The following is a 19,779-nucleotide window of genomic DNA, read 5'->3' on the forward strand; positions in this document are numbered from 1 at the left end:
TAAGAGATACTGTGACAATCAAAATCATTGTGTGTGCTTTATATAGACTTATAGATCTTTGTCTGCATTCTCTATCAAGATGTAACTGTTTTTACATGTGAAAAAATACTTCCTAGCTATGATTAGTTAGGTGACAAAGTTTGAATATTGTGGATTGTTGGCTGAAATCACTCTGCTTACTACGGCTTAGCTAGTGATTCAAAGAAAATGCTGGAAATGCTGAAAAATGCAAGTGCTTAAAAGAGAATTGTGTTTTTTCACATAGATCTTCCCCCTGAGGCCCCATGTTGATGCTCTCAGAGTGTAGCCATGTACAGTGTTGTTGCCTGGGAGCTCTAGTTGTTTGCTAATTGGGCGTAGGCGCTGTAGCATATTACTTCATAGAACAAAATGTACATGTGTGTTGGACACTGTGAGTCTGACCTACTGTAAGAATGATGACTGAAACAACAGGTTAGTCATAGGCACTAGGCAAACTACAAAAAAGGCATGGGTCCAGAACATGTATGACGCACAGGCATCTCTGGTCAGAGATGTAAACCTAAACAAAACTGACCTTTACCTAGTATGGAAAGAAGATGTACAGCACATTGGTATGCTATTTTGAGTGACCACAGATATGTTACAGTAGGTTCACCAGGTATACTGTAGCCTAAGCAATGTCATATTTTGTATTGAGGAGCATGCTTGGCAAACCATGGCTATGTGAAATAAAGCTACACAATCCTCAGTATTCTTTCATCTTGCAAGTTTGCATTTTTGGACAATTAAGTAAGGGATAACGGCCGACGAGGTGACCGGTTCGATGGAAATAATGGCTAGGTGGAGGTCTAGAACTCCGGCGACGTGACAGTTCATTTAAACTTCGCGAATTAATATTCAAGTGTGATACGGGAACTACTTCAAAGGTAGCAGGTTATACGAAGTTAATGGCCACCCCATCAGCCAATCAGAGAAGAGAATTCCATTGTTGAGGGAGATAATTAACTATATTTTGACACGACAGTGCTCTTGCTGGAGTAAATGAAAGTTGATCAAGGTATTCCAGATGATCTGCCTCCCATATCCAGAGAGCATCTTTTTTTTAAGCAGTCCTCTTAGAGGACTGCTTAAAAAAAAGATGCTCTCTGGATATGGGAGGCAGATCATCAGGAATGCTTAGGGATGCTCATGTGTTTGTAGTGTGGTGGGTGAGATTTACTCCTTTTCCTTGTATTAAAATTCTTGGTTTTGTTGCCACCTGTTTTTTTTTTTTTTTTTTTGGCCAAGTCCAGACTCACAGACTTTGCTGTGTTCACGCAAAATAGAGTTGTTCCAATGTCTCTCAGTTCAAAGAGTGTGAGGCTTTGAGTAAACACTTACCGAGCCCTTTCCGTGAGTCTGCATCGGTGCAGACTTCACCAAAGGGAATTACCCACAGTTCAAAGCATTGTGACATTTATCGCAGAGGCACATGGAAAGTCATCATAGCCCTTTGAAATAGTTTCTGTTTTTTGTCTTACACCTAGATTGGGGAATATTTTCCCAAACTTCCATGCAGAATTAATCAAATTCAGTCAAATTCTGTGGGGAATGGTGAAGGGGTGCAATCCACAGATTTTCTATAGGATTTAAATCAGGTCTGACTTGGCCACTCAAGGACATTCACCTTCCTATCCTTAAGCCACTGCCACTGCTTTGTTCTTTTGGCAGTATGTTTAGGATCATTATCGTGTTGGAAGGCGAATAACCTGCCCATCCTCAGCTGTCTAGCAGAGGGATGCAGGTTTTCCTCAAGAATTTGGGTGTACTTGGCAGCATCCATTTTCCCTTCTATCCTGACCAATTGCCCAGTCCCCAAGAGAAACATTCCCACAACATAATGTTGCCCCCACCATGCTTCACGGTATGATGTGTTTTGGGTGGTGTACTGTGTTTGGTTAGTGCCCAGAGTTAGTCAAAAAAGTTCAATCTTAGTCTCATCTGACCATAAAACCTTTTTCCACATGGTAGCAGAATATTCCAGATGTGTCTTTGCACTGAACTCCAAGCGCTATGTTTGGCAAAAACCAAACACAGTACACCACCCAAAACACACCATACCTACTGTCGGGGCATATTGTTGTGGGGATGTTTCTCTTCAGCGGTGACTAGGAAATTAGTCAGGATAGAAGGGAAAATTGATGATATTATTTTTACTGACTATTAAGGTATTTTGAAAATAACTTGAAAAGCAGAGTATAATATATATATATATATATATATATATATATATCAAATATATATTAGGGACATTAACTTTACTTTTATCCTCCTGAGAACCCCTGCACCATCATAACACTGTTTAGCGTTACACATAATCTGCCAATGATGACTCCAAGTATGTTCCTGAACAACATCAAATGAGCATTAGTTTGAATAGGCTTATATTTAAGTTAATTACAAGATCTAGCTACTTTTGAATTTGATCTATTTCCAATCATTGAATTCAAACTGTTCAGATCACTTTTGCAGTATTTCAACCTTACAAAATTGAAAATTAATATAGGCTACATTTCGCGGCCCACCCACAATCCCTTGGCGTCCTACACTGTCCTTCACTGTAGACTGACGTGCAACTCCCCTATATCGTAAAAATACTTTATATACTGGTAACCGATCATTTCTCAAAGACCATACAAGACACAAAAGGACACACTATCTTGACAGCCCAATCAGAGAATTGCATAAGAGGACATGACCATAGCACATGACCAAGTCCAAAGTTTTTACTTTTGGCACGCTGAAAGCGTTTCATTGGAAGCATGTACGTGACATGTTTCAGTCACACTAAACCAAAACCATTTTATCCCAGCTTTGAAGGATGTCTTCAAAGCTGGGATAAAATGTTTTTTCCACACAGGCCCTGCTTTCATACATTGACATTACAAACAGACTTAGTGGGCATTACCTTTAAACTTTCCATGAAATATGTCACATTTGCTGCAAGATAATAGGCTGGTGGTTGCTGTGGCTTGTTGTATACCTGTTCTAGTGTTTTGTTGTTGTTGTTGTTGTTGTTTTTCCATTCCTTGGTTTTTGAGTGTTTTCATGAAGTACATTAGCTACAGTGGGTTGTGGTATCCTCTAGCTTTTATTCATTCCATCTGTTTATCGATATTGTGTTAAACTAGATATACCGCAAAGCGGTACAAAATATGACCGCCGTGGAATCCTGCACATTGTCTCCGCTAAATAAATCACGCTGGTCTATTTGTTTCCATCTCCTACTCCATCCCCTGCTGAAACTGTTATGTATGTAAATGAGTGTGTGCATGTGCTTGCTTTTGTGTATGTGTGCTTCTCTGTCTATGAGTTTTCGTGTGTGTGGTGGGGGCAATGGGATAGAGCGTGTGTGTGTGTGTGTGTGTGTGAGTGTGTGTGTGCGTGCGTGCGTCTGCTTGCCTGCATTTGAGTGTGTTTTATGTGTCTGTGTGTGTATGTTCACCTTATAAAAGTAACTAAGGAGTAAAGCAAAACATATTTTGTGTGTATGTGTCTCTGTGTGTGTGTGTGTGTATGTGTCTCTGTGTGTGTGTGGGGGGGGGGGGGGGTAATGGTGAGTGTTTTATTATTTGTGCGTGCGTATTTGTGTGTGTGCATGTGTGTGGGTGTGTTTGATCAAAACAGATGAAAACGCCCAACAAATTTCGTGCACCAAGGTCTTTCAGTGTCCCGGGAAACCTTGATGGAAAATTGTGCATGCGAAAAAAAAGAAAACAAATCTGACTAAACCTACATGACTGCCGCTTTGCTGCACGGCGGTCATAATAAATGATATTGGGTGAATTAGATGTGTCATTTGCTTTTGAACTATGCTCATTACAATGAAAAAGGGAGGAAGGAGGTGCCATCACATGTTATTTTACTTTTGAGTATACAATATACATACTATTACATCATGTACCATCTGCAAATATATCAGTATGGAAGGTCAGTAATGAAAATTAAGGGGAAAGACAAACTTCCAAGGCTTAGCAATAAGGTGCATGCTTACCACCCAACTATCTGCTGGCCTAAACAAAGAACTTTAAAGGAAGAGGAAGAGATGAAAGTAACTCATGATAATGCCAGATAGCTGGGTGATAGGTGATATTACTCAGTTAAAGGGCCAGCACCCAAACTATGAAATGTTTTAAAAAACAGGGTCTGAATAAAGCATGCGAGAAACACTCAAAAGATCACTACTACACATATGAGAGCACAAACCTAACTAGAAATGTGCATCTCCGTGGAGGAGCTGCAAGAGTGGGCTTGCTCACCAGGGGGCAGTGATGTAAACGCCTGAACAGTCCCCCATTCATTTCAATGGGGAAACGCCTCTGGTGGAGCATGGCGGAACTACAAGGGTCTAAAAACGGGAATACCGGAAAAACGACAACGGGCAGCCATCCGACATTAACAAGCAACTTACACCGGATCAGGCCTGATTGCTTAGTGTTTGAACCGCGTCGATAGCTCAAAAGCTCTAGGAGAAGAGGCGTCTTAAAAAAAACGGCCGACGGATAACAATAGATGGGCTTGCCTTGCAGCAAGCGCACTAATAACCTCAGCTTAGACCATTCAGATATTGTGGCACAGTATGTTCATTTTCAACTTTGTGAATAATGGTTGATGTTTGTCCTAAAAACACTGGGTCTGACCTGGTATCTGCCGTTCATTCCGACATATCCCCACTCCGACATTGATGTCCAATTGTCGTAGTGGAGGCATGTCTCTTTATGGAAAAGGTCCCACCACTCTGACATTTTCTGTTTTCATGGTCGCAGTGGCGGTATTTAACTTTTTTTCAAACAACGTGCCATTCCGACATGAGGTCATTTATAGACTATTAAAGGGATTATCCGGAGTAAAATGCACTTTAGACACTATTTACGGATGATTGGGAGTACATATGTTGAGTTGACATCAAATCATGTCATTCGGATGTGTTTTGAGAAAGTTCAATTTTACCGTGTTTAGCCAAAACTCGTTAGCCTGGAAGTGAACGGGGCACGTCCTTTCGCCGCTACAAAACACTTTTTCATACCTCTACTGTTCCAAACAACATTACACTTACGTGGTAGTGAGTAGAGGATCCCTAAAGCCAAACCGAAGTATCCTCAGGTCTTTCTGTGGTCGGATAGAGAGTCCAGAATGAATTTAATCGAGTCAGTACCTTTCAGGAAATGTTGGTTAAGTGTTGCTAAAATGTTTCTGAGCTGCAGCAGCGACATTTCCGGAAAGGTATTGGCTTGATTAAATTCATTCTGGACTCTCTGGTTATGATGGGTTGACATGGCTCCTATTGGCTAGTTGCACGAAAGCACGAATGCACGAGGCCTCTCGGTGAGCTTGTTTGTTTCCTGTGGAGCCAGGTGTTTGAACCTGCCACTATTCTGAATGTAATTAGTGTCTACACGTCCTTCTCCATCGTAACATGCGATTCACCAGGTGAAACACCCAACTGGGTCCGTGTAGACACTAATAACATTCAGCATAACGGCAGGTTCAAACACACCTGGCGCCACGGGAAATAAACAAGCTCACCGAGAGCCTTTCGTGCAACTAGTCAATAGCCTGGGTGCAGCCGAACTTTAGCCCCGCCTCCATGATTATCCAGCTGAGAAGTTCGGTCTGGCATTTCTTCGTTGGGCTGGCACTATGCGCTGTACAGATCTTACCGGGCCAATCAAATCGTCGGGGCGGACTTTACACGATGATGGACAGATGAACAACAGTGACGTTCACGGTTTCACACTTAGGTTGATTTTGATTGTAACAGAAACGCTATGGCTATGAATGCACATTTTTTCCATGCAGTTTGGCCTTTCGTTTAGCTTAGCTACATGAAAACGGAGGTTTTATTACGGATTCACACAACTATTTCTGAACACTTAGACCAACGTGGATATGTGGGAAAACTTAGGTTTCACTTTCACCAAGGTAAAACAGCATGTTTGCGTGATGTTGTTCCTGTTTGTTTGAGATGTATGTTTGCTTGTTGGATTAACGACACCCTTCCCCAGCTGTTCATTGCATGTTTGTAGTTTGAAGGAATTCTTTTTAAAAATGAAGGAGGGGAAATATTTTCCAAATAGCCTACCCTGCTACATATTTCGTTGTCTTAGATTTCGCTATCAGGTAACTATAATCACGGCTGAATGGAGAAATTTCAGACTCACATTCGGACGAGAATTGAGGATGACGTAGTTAGGCTATGGCTCCTGAGTCATTCCGTGAGAAATCAGACAAAATCCAGGAAAATGGTTGCAGCACCAACTCAGATTTTCTTCAGAGTTTGTCTACACAATGTTTAGGTTCCATAACTAAAATCTGTTATTTATTTTTGTTCAATTCTATTGTTTTCATTGTCTTTTTGCCCTTAATTATTACACTCTCTAAATTACCTTATCTTGGAGGCCATGTTTGGACAGTCATATCTTAAAAAGCATTATTCCTAGCCTGACTAAACTTTATAGAATAGAAGACAAGCATGTTCTCAGTAAGATTCAATAATTAAAAGTTTGTACCACAGTCTCATTGGTTGTATAGAAGTCCCTAGTTTCTGAAAAAAAACATGCAAAAAAAGTGATATTGAGGGTCTCAAAACTCTTTTATTGAGACACATCTGCCATCACTGAGTATTTTCTCTAATATAATCCGTTGTTAATATTGATACTTCACATTGTAAATGGCCATGTACTTTGCTTTCCACATACATTTTCATGGCCCTACTACCTACCCCACACAGCATTTCAGATGCATGAAAATGACACAAAATGCAAACATGCCATATTTTATCCTTATTATCATATCGTCATGGTCATTTGTCGTAGAGACTTCAAATTGTGGGAAAACATTAATAAAATGATGCATTTCAATATAAAATAGAGACTGATACCAAGTGAAAAAAAAAAAAAAAAAATTTCATACCCTCAATATAACACTTACATGTAATGCATATTTTTCCAAAATCTAGGGCCCTTTCAAAAGTCAAGAGATCTTTAGTACAGACTTTAAATTGTTTACACATGCTAATTATGAGTTGATCTTCCATCCTAGAAAATGTGGGGAGGCTAGGGAACATACTTGTTAAGATATTAATGCCCAAACATGGCATGTGTTTTTCAAGCTGTAAAAAATAAACAATTTCAATGTCTGAAAAAGATATGAAGAGAGATTATTTGCATAGAAATATTTCACAGGCGTTGGTATCTGATTTGACACGGAATGACTCTCCTCAGCCCTACGGTTCTCGAGATATTCACAGAACACTGTGTCCAACCATCTGTGGGGGTGCAATCATTCTGCCGGAAGGTTGCGGTGAAATCATGGATTTCAACTCAATAATTGAAGCGCACATGATTCACGCAATTAATAGATTGACACAGTGATTGTCGACATGATAAAAGTGAGGGGTCCAAGCTAATAATATTTTAAAAAGTGAGTGGGTCCTGTCCCACTATCATATAATTGCTCCGACGTCATGGTCTGGTCTTTTATTATCCAAGAGAAGTTGAATATTTACCAGGTGTTATCTAAGAAGCACTAGTTTCATGTGATCATACACCTTCTCTTTTCAGACATATGACCATGATGGCTCGCCTGACTATCGGTAGACCAAGCGTGATGGCAGATGATATCTACAAGATTCTAGATAAATTGTCGTATCCAGAGATATTAAGATTCAATGCATATCTGAAGAATCCAATCAATAGTAGTTACATAGGTATTACAATACACATGGAGACCAAGGATGTAGCAGAAATTGTAACAACAATTGTAGATAATATGAACAAGAGCTTTGTTGGTCAGCAGTCCTTGGAGGTGGCACTGATAATTTTGCAAAAAATGGGAAACAAAAATCTTGCCGTAAGAGTCAAAAAGATCCTCCAAGAAATATCAAGGTAAGTTTGCTTTTTTGAGTGACAGCAAGTTTTGTACACTTTGGTAAAGTTGTTAAGACATAAATTGACTGGTTGCAAGATTTGCGGTTTGCGGTTCAATAGGCTAAATCATAGGCGAAACTTTTCATTACACAATAGGCAGCTCCATCTAACCCGTAGTAAGGTAGAAAACAAGCTACAACACTGTTTCACCCATCGATATGTGGATAAACTAGATGTACCGCAAAGCAGTATAAAATATGACCACTGCTCAGTCCTGCACATTCTCTCCGCAAAAATAAATCACAATAGTCAATTTGTTTCCATCTCCTACTCCATCCCTACTACAAATTGTACGTATGTATGAGTGTGTGCATGAGTGCGCTTGCTTTTGTGTATGTGTGCTTCTCTGTCTGTAGGTTTTTGCGTGTGAGTGTGTGTGGTGGGGATAATGGGATGTGTGTGTGTGTGTGTGTGTGTGTGTGTGTGTGTCTGCTTGCTTGAATTTGTGTCTGTGTTTTATGTGTCTCTGTGTTCACTTGTGAGTGTGTGTGTGGGAGGGTAATGGTGTGTTTTGTGCACGTCTGTGTGTGTGTGCAGGTGCATGTGTATGCCTGCCTGCCTGCCATGTTTAAGTATGTGTGTGTGTACGTGTGAGTGTGTGTGTTGGCTACCTGTGTGTATGTACGTGCATGTGTTTATGCATGTGTGTTTGTGTGTGTGTGTGTGTGTGTGTGTGTGTGTGTGTGCGCGTGAGTGTGTGTGTGCCTGCATGTGTGTGCATGAATAAAGTCATATGTGTGTGTGCATGCGTGTGAGAGTACAGTCACTAAAATGAGCACGTATATAAATTTATTGTATGGTCCCTCATGAACCAATTTACACAAAACATGGCACACATTCAGAGGGTGTCATAATGATCCACTTCAAATTTTGTGCAGTTTTGAACCTGTGAACCAAAAATAGCTGTGGTTGCATTGCCTCATTTTTGCTTTTTAATTTTTTACTAGGTATGGCACTATACATCAAATGAGTGGTTACGGGATGGGTTGACAGGGGCTACTAGGCCCTACGGTTCTCTAGATATTCACAAAAAACTGTGTCCGACCATCAACAGGCCAGTTGGTGTACAGTCACTAAATGTACACATAAATTAATTTATTGCCCTCCCATGAACGGAATTCCACAAAACTTGGTGTGCAATCACAGGGTGTCATAATGATCCTACACTTCCAATTTCATGCAGTTTTGACCATGTCAGGTCAGATGTACCTCATTTTTGCATTTCATTTGGTGCTCTACATGAAATGAGTGGATTTAGGATTACAATCCTTTGGTACTCTCAAGAGGACATCCTGGGCTTTCTGGTGATACCACAATTATGTGGGTCGGGTGAACAGATTTTCCAAATTTTATTTTCAAAATGGCGGCTCTTGAGTTTTTTTTTTTATTTCATGGCAACAACAGAGGTGATTGACCATTTTTTGTCATTATTATGTTTTATTGCACACTGTCAAATTGTGTCATAAAAATGAAAGATCCAGTAATTTTAACACCTTCAAAACACAACTTTTGTTCAATGTCCTCTGTAGTGGACATCGGGACTTAGTACCCCCTGCTTTTTAACCAATTTCTTAGAAGGCAGAGGGTAGAGTGAGACAACATGGGCTTTTCTACCTATTTCTAATAAATAAAAGGACATGCAGGATAAAAGGGGATCCTTTAAGGTATAATACAGCCCCAGACGCAGTGTGTAAGCTAGAGCTTTAAGGAAATAAGTGCATCGTAGGTGAATTTGCCTCAATGTACATTACCCAATTGGTAAAAAGGTGTATTTTGGGTAACTGATTACTCCATTTACCTGTAAATGATTATTTGCCACTCCTAAAAGTGCTTTCACATTTACAATTTATCCATCAAGAATCCCTTCAGTGTACCTCTGCCATCCTAGGATGCCCTGAGCACTAACGTTTCATTCATCTCTTGGGTCTGTGGCACAGGGCTCAGAGGTCAAATTATGAGAGTCCCTATATGGTGTATACTCTCTGATGCCCTCACAGCAAGCCATTGCACTTCTTCAGCACATGTTTATTAAAGGGAGAGTGTAGTAACCCCTCCTACCCTAAAACCTAGCTCTACAGTGTGCCATGTATGCAGACTGTCTGCAACACCGATAAGCCAGGCTCATTATTATGGCTGTCTGAATGCTTATTCAGCCATTATGGCAACACTTCATTATAGTCGCCATCTCTGAAAGCTATGTTAAAAACACTTGAGGGGGAGCAAACCCTTTCTTGGCCCACCTGTTTGCCTGTAATATCTCACATACATACCCTAACACTCCATTGACTTTACACATTCATAATTTCCATTGGGTTAGGACATTCGTATAGTCCCGATGTCCACTGCAGATGACATCTGAGAAAAACAGCAATTTTTAAGAACATTTTAAGAACAACATGTTTCTTTAGACCAAAATACTTAAATCATCTAAAAATTAAAACTTTTTTTCTCAGGAGGCTATAACAGCTTCAACTCTTCTTGGAAGACTTGGGATTTTTTTTTACCATTCTTTCAGAAGCACATTTGTGAGGTCACACACTGATGTTGGACAAGGCGACTGGCTCTTAGTATCCGCTCTAATTCATCGAAAAGGTGTTCTATTTGGTTGAGATACTAGATATCGTCACTAAGGTGTAGCAATGGTAAACATGGTGGTTGCATTGTTTAATGAAAGTTCATAGTGGGAAGGTAGATCGTTTAAAATTTGAATGTGGATAGCTTAAATGTTCCACTTCTAACTTAAAGGTATACTATGCAGGATTGGCGATTTCATCGCCGGTTTCGCTTTCACTTTTCGTTTTCGCTCGGTTTATGCTTGCATATTTCTCTGCAGAGCTTCCCCTACAGCTTTAGTGTGTATATTTTGCAAAACTCCTCAATCGGATAGTCTGCCGTGCCTTTTCATGAGACTTTACATAACACTTCCTGGAGTAGAGCATGGGTGCGTGCCCGAGGTCTCCTGAAGTTGCAAGTGTGGTTTTACCGCTACAGACCACTAGGGCGGCCGAAAAAAACACTGTTCGACCGGTAATGACTCATTTAATCATATATAACAGTGTGGAACGAATTGATTGAACTGAAAGGTAAGGTAGGTAAGGTAAGGTACTTTTATTTATATAGCGCATTTAATGTGCACTGAGTGCAGCCCAAAGCGCTTTACAGAACACAGAGACACAGAGACAGTGCCGAAACGGAGTGGCGTAGTCGCCAGCGTACCCATGACAACACAACAAACAAAACAAATTCACAAAATAACAAGACAAGATGCCGGACGGAGTGGCGTAATCGCCAGCGTACCCGTGGCACCAAGACATACAATACAAGACATACAATAAACAAATGTTAAATAAATAATAAAACAAACAAAAAACAGAAAAGTCCACGTCAACTTAGTCCAATCGACTGCACTCAAGTCCCAGGGCAATGAAGACGCACAGCCTAGCCTAGCTATCAGGCCAACCGAAGACGGCGCTAGACAGGCCGTCTGGAGAGCACCATGAAGCAGTAGGCCTAGCAGCAGAAGCACTCAGGGGCGTTTCTAGACTTTAAGGACAACCTGGGCTAAGCCCCTATAGTGTCAATGCGCGCACTGTAATTTTCAACGCTAAGTATCTCGCGAACCGTTCATCATAGAAACTAGTGGCTAGTGCCACTGTAAAGGCCAGGTTACGTAGTTTCATATGATATGCCTGTTATTTCTATGCGAAAATATCTCGCAGCAATATGACCGAAAAGAATGGGTGCGGCCGCGGCCGCATGGTGCGTCTCTCGGAGAAGGCAGAGAGAGTCGGCCGGCGGCCCGATGGTAATAATCTTCTCGCGGCCCGGTACCCAGAGATTGAGAAACAAACACTGGGCTAGCCCATGTAGAAACGTGAAGCTAGTGTTGTATTGTGATGCCAATCGATAGCTTGCTTAGCCTACTACTGGTGGTGCTCAACATTTAGCGCCAGGCAAATGCTGGTTGATTTTGAAACTGGCTGATAGATTCAAGCATTACAAAAATTTACCCCGGGCTCGGCTCAAATTACCCCGGGCTGAAGCCCCGGTAAAATCGGCTGGTGACGCCACTGCCCAGTTACCCTACATAGTAATATGCAGCGCTTTTATGGCTCCAGAACAGTTGGTGAAGATGTTTTAGTTAGAAGACCGCTATGTGTCAACCAATGTTACCCAGTGCGTCCATGCTTTTTGTAACATTCCACCTCAATTACCTGGAACGCTTTAAAATAGGAGCTAGTACACTTCAAGTAGGATAAGTCCCACGTCCCATTGCCATCGAACGCAGCATAATACTCTGTCGTAGTAATAACTCTTTGCAATAAGCGGTTGCTGAGTAATCCGTGCATGTGCTGAAATGTTTTACTAAGCTATTTCTGAATTGTGAAAATATGCTTTGTGGTTGTGAACTTATTGCAGTATCATCAAAACTATTCCACCTGTGTGCCTGGCTAAAATTATGAAGTGCAAAATTGTTTAGGCTATAGCAGAAATATTTTTGTCCATAGATAAAAAAAAATTAAAAAAAACCCTGTAACCTCTGAATTTCTTTTCAAATAGCACCAAATTGATGCATTTAAACATTGAAATATCATTATTTTTTTCCTTCTAGAGGGGCATACCCCCCGAACCCCCACTGTAGCTTGATTACAAATCTTGGGACAGAACATGTGGAAAAACATCTAGGAGAAACATTGTTCATTTCTGTTCATTTCTTTCGACAAAATCTGTCAGAAGACATTGTGAAAAGAATACATTTTCAAAATGTCTCTGTGGGGACCCTAGCACCACTGCTGGAAAAAATTCTAGGGGAAACATTGCCTCACAAGTGAAAACTCACTGACAGAGAAACACACACACACACACACACAAACGTAAGCGCACACATGCACACACTCATGTACATACATAGTTGCAATAGGGGATGGAGTAGGAGATGGAAACAAATTGACAAGTGTGATTTATTTTGGCGGAGAGAATGTGCACTGAGCGGCGGTCATATTATGTACCGTTTTGCGGTACATCGAGTTCCTCTGCATGTCTGTGCCTGCTCAATATCAATGTTAATTTAAATATTTTATGTATTCTTTTATTAGAGATCCATCTGTTTCTGGTACTCGTTCCACAAGGCCTAGTAGTGGTGAGACTATTGAGTTTGCTCTTTCTCATATTTAATATTTAATATACCGTATTTTCCGGAGTATAAGTCGCACTGGAGTATAAGTCGCACCAGTCAAAAAATGCCTCATGAAGAGGAAAAAGCCATTTATAAGTCGCACCTGAATATAAGTTATTCAGAAATGTATTCACAAAATCCAAGACAGAGGCTGTAACTAGACACAGAGGCCAAAAAGATTAACATTAATGACGAGAAGGTGTGAATGGCCGCCCACCTGTAGCTGTAGACAGCTGTAGACAGTAATGTTTACTCCTCTTTCATTTCGGAATTATTCAAAAGCATGTTAAATTTCATACATAAGTCGCACCTGACTATAAGTCGCAGGGCCAGCCAAACTATGAAAAAAGGGCACTTATAGTCTGGAAAATACGGTAACTTATAACATAACTTCACACAAATTGTACTTTTATCAGCAGCTAATCCAGCCACGCAGGAAACAGGACAAGAGATGGATATGGAACAACCAACATCTTTGTACAAATATGGTAATACTTCAATATGCCATATTATCCCCCACACCTGAACTAGTTTGCATGCAGCTCACTGCCAATATATAAACTTTATTACAGGCTCTAGGCCCAACAGCAAAAACATACAACATCAAAAAGGAATAGATACATGCAAACATACTCTGGTTCATGATGGTCTTTAAAGGCACCCATACCAATGTTTCCAGAAATATGATTGATATCTGACCGAGCTGCATCTGGGGCTTGTAAGCATCATTATAATACAGTTTTGTGACTCATCAAGTCGGGACATGAACTTAAATCCAACAAAGCATGATGAGGGAGTATTACTTTCTTATTCAGTCCGAAATATTACTCAGACATGCGAAATCAATTGAATTGGGTGTGAAACAAAAGGCCAGCAGATTTCATACAGTACTGGGTAAAGAACTTTCTAGAAAAAAAAAATAGAAAAAAGTTCACATCCAATTGACCAGTGGTTCTCAAATTGTGGTACGGATACCACTGGTGGTAAGCGGACTCTCTGTTGTGGTACTCTGGGAGTCTACAAAATGTTTTATTTCATAAAGTCAAAATAATCACTTCAAATAATAGAAAATTCTATATAATGAAAAATTGTTAAATTTAAATTTCATCAACGATTCCTGGGACACCGTAACACCGGAGCACATGAAACTTGGTGGGCATGTAGCACCACTAGACCTCTACGGAAAATTTTTTTTTGGTCCCAGGGGTCCACTCCATCCCTGCGCTGGCCCCCTGAAACCCAAAAATAATCAGTTTTTCCTAAATAACTACCATAACACTGAGGATGACAAAATGTTTATGGTATGTTGGTCTCAAGAGCCTGCATCAATTTAGCTTATAACCAGTCATTTGTGATTTGCACCCCCATGATAAAAAAATAATAAAATGCAATATAATATAGCTTTGAACGCTCCTATCTTTAGATGAGATGTTATGAACAGCACATTTCACAATCATATGTATTATTAACCTGACATCCTCATGGGGGGCTATATAATAAATGTATTTATGTGTACTGGTCACTGTCACTTTAGTGACAGGTCACCCAACAACCTGCAGATTGTGCTATTTAGCGAAGTGTTGCTGTGAATGATACTGTCAACTCTCTCTTACACACACACACGTACAGTAGGCTACTGTATGCACACACACACAGCAGTCGAGTTGAGGGATGGCATCCCCCTTTAATTGATATGGTCAAAATAATCCCCCTTCTGAAACAGCCATCCCCCCTCCCCATCCCCTGTAATTGTTTCAAAAAATGTGGAAATATCACCACTATTTCATTTTCAACATTTAGCTTTTGCGCACATCGAAGCTAAAATACTGTGAACACAAAGAATAAACCTACCTGCTAACATATCTTAAATGTAGTTTTCTCTCACGGGACTCACTGCAAACTTTATCTCCAAACTAATTACGCTTATTATTAACATATGTATATATTGGCTGGACAGTCAAATCCGATCTGAGTGTTGGGAGCTGTACAGACTGAGACGCATCTGTTCATATCCGATACGAATGCGATATGAAACTACCTCCTGGATGTGGTTTGCAACCGTTTCGCAAAAATCTCATGTGACCTGTCACTGTTCAGACTTCAAAAGTGACATCCGATACAAATCTGAATGGGCTAAAAATCGGATTTTGGCTGGCAGTCTGAACGCAGCCTTAGTAGGCTAGGCCTACTGTATTAGTTGTTTGATTTGTAAGGCAGAGCAGTAGGCTGGCTGTGGCTAAGGCAACTCGTGGAAAAATGCGCAATCATGTTTGATCGCATATGCACATTTCAGAATGTTCGAATTCGCCTGCGTGCATGTAGTTGTGTGAGAAAATGTGTGTGTGAATGCTGAACCACGAATTCACATAGAAGTTAACTTAAAATGTAGAAAAAATATAGCTTTTTTCAGCAGACATCGCTAACATACAGTACAAAATTCGCGAAACTGAGAACATCTTTCACTCATCATTTTTAATTACTTCTCGCGCCTATGTCTGCTCAGCATTACATTAATCATTAAATGCAGTTGCAATGCGGGTTGAAACTTTCTGCCACCTGTTGGTTGTTCGGGTACATTGCCGTAGCCTCAAAAAAAGTCGGCTTGACAGGCAACGGGATCTCCGCGGCAAAACGTGCATTCTCAACCCGTAACCACTGTATGCTTCAAGACGGAGTGCTTGGGTGAACCGCTGTCAGAGTCAAGGCTGTCCAGATGGGTTGTAGAGGCCATCCGACAGGCCTACACAGACACAGAGGGGCCAGTGCCAGAGCTCCGTGCTCACTCCACAAGGGCATGGCAACCTCATGGGCACTATGGCGAGGTGCTTATTTACAGGAGATCTGCAAGGTCAATGCCGTCAACCTTTGCACTTGGTCAACGCCCTCAACCTTTGTAAAATACTATTCTGTTAACATATACAGAATAGTACCTCGCTACACCCTTGCGTCTTGCGGGGCTTGTAGGCCCAGGTTGGTGTCTTGCCACTGGGCTTGGGGCAGGGGGCACTTGCGTCTGGCAGTGCCACCAGGCCTGGGAGTTGTACATAGTGTAAATAGTTCCTTTATCTATCTACCTATTTGCACTTGGGCTTGGTCCGCACTACCCCCTTGCGGGATGTCTTAACAGAGGTTCCCCATACATATGGAATATGGAATGGGTGGAGAGAGTCTCGATTCGGTTACAGGTGTAACCTTTGTTCTCTGATTGAAAAGTATCTCTTCACCAGAGGGCCGCTCGGAGGTGTGTGTCGATCAATATGGAGTACTAGTCCCACACCAGCACAGGTGTTTTAAACAACACTAATCAAGGGCGTGGCCAGAACAACCGGTGTGTCTTACAGAATATCCATGTTGCACAATCCAGTAGGGCGATTCCTCATACATACATATGGAATATGTAATGGGTAGAGAGATACTGTAGTCTCTTCACTCAGAGAACAACGGTTACACCCGTACCCGAATGTTCCATTTCATATCCTCCTCCTTTTCTCTCATATCTTGTCTTTGTCAATCATCCCCTCTCTGTCTTCTGCCTAAAGGCTGGCTTACATTGTACGATTTTGGTCTGTTTTAACAGTCGGCGACTACATTTCCAAAATTGGGATCGGAAATCATGGGAGTTGTAATGGAATCGCGGTGTGCTCCCGTCAACAAAATCATTTAGTGTAAGGTGCCAATATTAGCGGTTTTAAGTCCGTCGGAGTCAGTCTTTTTCTAGTTTTGCCGTTACAACAATATCAAACATGTTTGATATTATCGGAAGTCTTTTCAGTCATGGCTCATGCAAATAGTGACGTGAACATTAAAAACCAATAGTGACCTTGCTCCAACACGAAACAGGAAGGGGCAAAATAGGCGACAGCTGTAGCATATTTGATTATTTGTTATTTAATTTCTTATAAATTATTATTCTAATTATTCTACGTGACAGAACAGCTCTATATCTTTTAGGGATGTCACACATGAAACAATGCTGCAGAAACGCGAAAAAATGACTTTGATATGAGTAGGCTATCATATGACGTGTAGCCTAGTGCACGATGGAAATAATTTGAAGGAATCTAGTAGCAGTCTTGTAAATAGTGACCCACAGTCTTTGCCAAATCCTAATCTGAGACTTGCCTGTGACTAGAAACTCAGTGAATTGTCTTTAGATGTGAGAGGGTCTGAGACTGTAGTCTTTCAAAAATCTTTTCCAAATCTTTGCCAAGTCTGTCAATGTAGGGTGGGCTTAATCTGACATTTTTCTATTTTACCCTCCTGCCTTCTCTCTCCCCTCATGCCAAAGCTGGAGATCAGCAGTGTTCTGCAGGGGGTGGAGGGATCATCATGAACATGTCTGGATCACCTGTGCCACAACAAGGTAACACACACACACACACACTCACAGAAACACATTCCATAATCCTTGGTGAATGCATGATACAACACTTTTATGCATACGAATTTTAACTAGTGGAAATTATTATGACTGCAGCGCAACTGACCTGTACACTTAGCTTTTTCATTAGGAGCACAGGTGCTCCTAAATGAAAAAATTTAGGAGCACAGAAAAAAATTTAGGAGCACTATGAAATTTCCTTGAAAACCTTATTGCCTTAAGCAGGTTACAGATCATTCACAGCAGTGGCAATCCTAGTCTCTGCTCAAACCCTCCACACACAGAGAAAATGGCTTGTCTGGTTTCTATTTCATATTTTGAATTCACAATTTGTATACATTTTGTTAACAATTCATTATAGGATCTGCATAAATACTTATAGCTTAAAATTCAAAGTAATTTGAAATTGTCATATTGATTACACTGTCTTTAATGATATTACAGGGGTGGGTGTGTAGGTCTAATTGAGTGCCTGTCACTTTAAGAAGTACCTCACTTTAAGAAGTGCCTACCGTATCCTACATGAACATAATTAGGTTTCATTCGGTTTCAGGAAATCACGCATAGTTCAAGGATACATGTTTTCATTAAATAACATGAATGTTCAAAAAACTATCAACGGTAAAGACAAATATTTCCGGTGTAATAGAAAAGATGAGTGTCCAGCAATGTTAACTTCTATGATTTAGGTAACCTACCGTGGCATGGCATTGTGAGTTGTCTGTTCACTTTTTCCTTGGTCATGTTTAACTGGCTGGGTGCTTAACTTATTCTACCATGACTTGTCTTGGAGTTTGGCAGCCTATATCTGTTATATCCAATGAGTGACAACCAGTGCTCAAAATAAAACGTTACGGTATTCTCCTGATAATGTTAGTTGAATGGATTTAATGTGAACCCAGCCTACATAAAAAAGACGCAGTGGCTATATGATACAGCGCACATTTGTGATTAAAATGTTACGCCTTTTTAAAGCAGATGTAGCCCACACCGAATCGTGGTTAAATACATCATTTAGACAACAGAATCAGTAGGATACCATTTTTGTTTCATAGAAGTCCACCAGGCCTATGTCAAATGCAGGCTCGGGTGAAGCTGGGAGGAATTTAATGCACGGTTTACACACCGTGTTTAGCATATCAACCATGATAATAATAATATTTGAAATGAACACGGTAAATGTTACAGTCAACATTTGTATCATGGTTTACCGTTTCACCGGTAATCGTTACATAGTCACCAACTGATAACAAACAGATTGAAGAAAAAGAAGAATGGATTTGGAGTGACATTTCTTGCGTGTGTGTGAGAGCGCGAGGTTGATGCTGAAAGCGTGAGTGTCCAGCCAGGTGCGTAAGAGTTGTCAACTCTGAAATTTGAATGCGCGAAAATTGTACTATACTTTGATCCACTTGGTGTGGATTCATTTTAGGAGCAAAATGCAAATGAAAGGGTTGAAATCTGCACTCGCACGTGTGCGAGCATTTTAATTTTTATACTCGCACTAATATATTTTTACTCACATTTGCGACGACCTGCTCGCAGTGTACAGCCCTGGCCAAAATCCCCCTTTATGCAGAGCAGAGGCAGCAACTGTTCCATTGAAGTCGTTGGACATAGATCAGAATTTCATGTATATGCTAAGATCTTGGTTCTCTAGAGTTAGGAATGTGAATTTTGGGCACGGTTTCATGACCCTCAACCCCTTCTGATCACTTCAGGTACAGTTTTAGCATTTTTGAGCATTCCAGTCTGGAGAAAAACGACTTTATATCAGGTGTGCCTGTCTTGTTTATTCTGCTGATGTTGGCCTGTTGCAACGTACGCTCTACCTTGACAACACATTAGCCAGCCAGCTGAACCAAATCCTGATTTGTGCTAACGACGATCAGATGCTGGGGTAACTTAATGAGAGCAGCGACATATTTCCATTATTCCATTGATGTTTTTATTCAATTCCATGAAAGTGTACATGCTTTGTGTGTGTAACCCCGCGTTCACACTGTCCACGTCCGTCGACGGATCTCGGAGGTTGTGTCTGCCGTATGTGTATTTGCATACACACAATCTGATTGGCTGACGGATCCGTCGCTGCCTGAAAAGTTGACAATTTCTCAACGTTCTTGACGGAGGCAACGGAGCTGAAGGAACGGACGGACCCACAATGCATTTTGAGTCCGCCCCATGCAAAGTGAATGACATCCGTTGAGGGACGTAGACAGTGTGAACGCGGGGTTATTTTCCATATTAGAATGAATAAATGTAGAAGGCTT

Source organism: Sardina pilchardus, chromosome 10 (assembly GCF_963854185.1).
Source record: "Sardina pilchardus chromosome 10, fSarPil1.1, whole genome shotgun sequence".
Lineage (NCBI taxonomy): Eukaryota > Metazoa > Chordata > Actinopteri > Clupeiformes > Clupeidae > Sardina > Sardina pilchardus.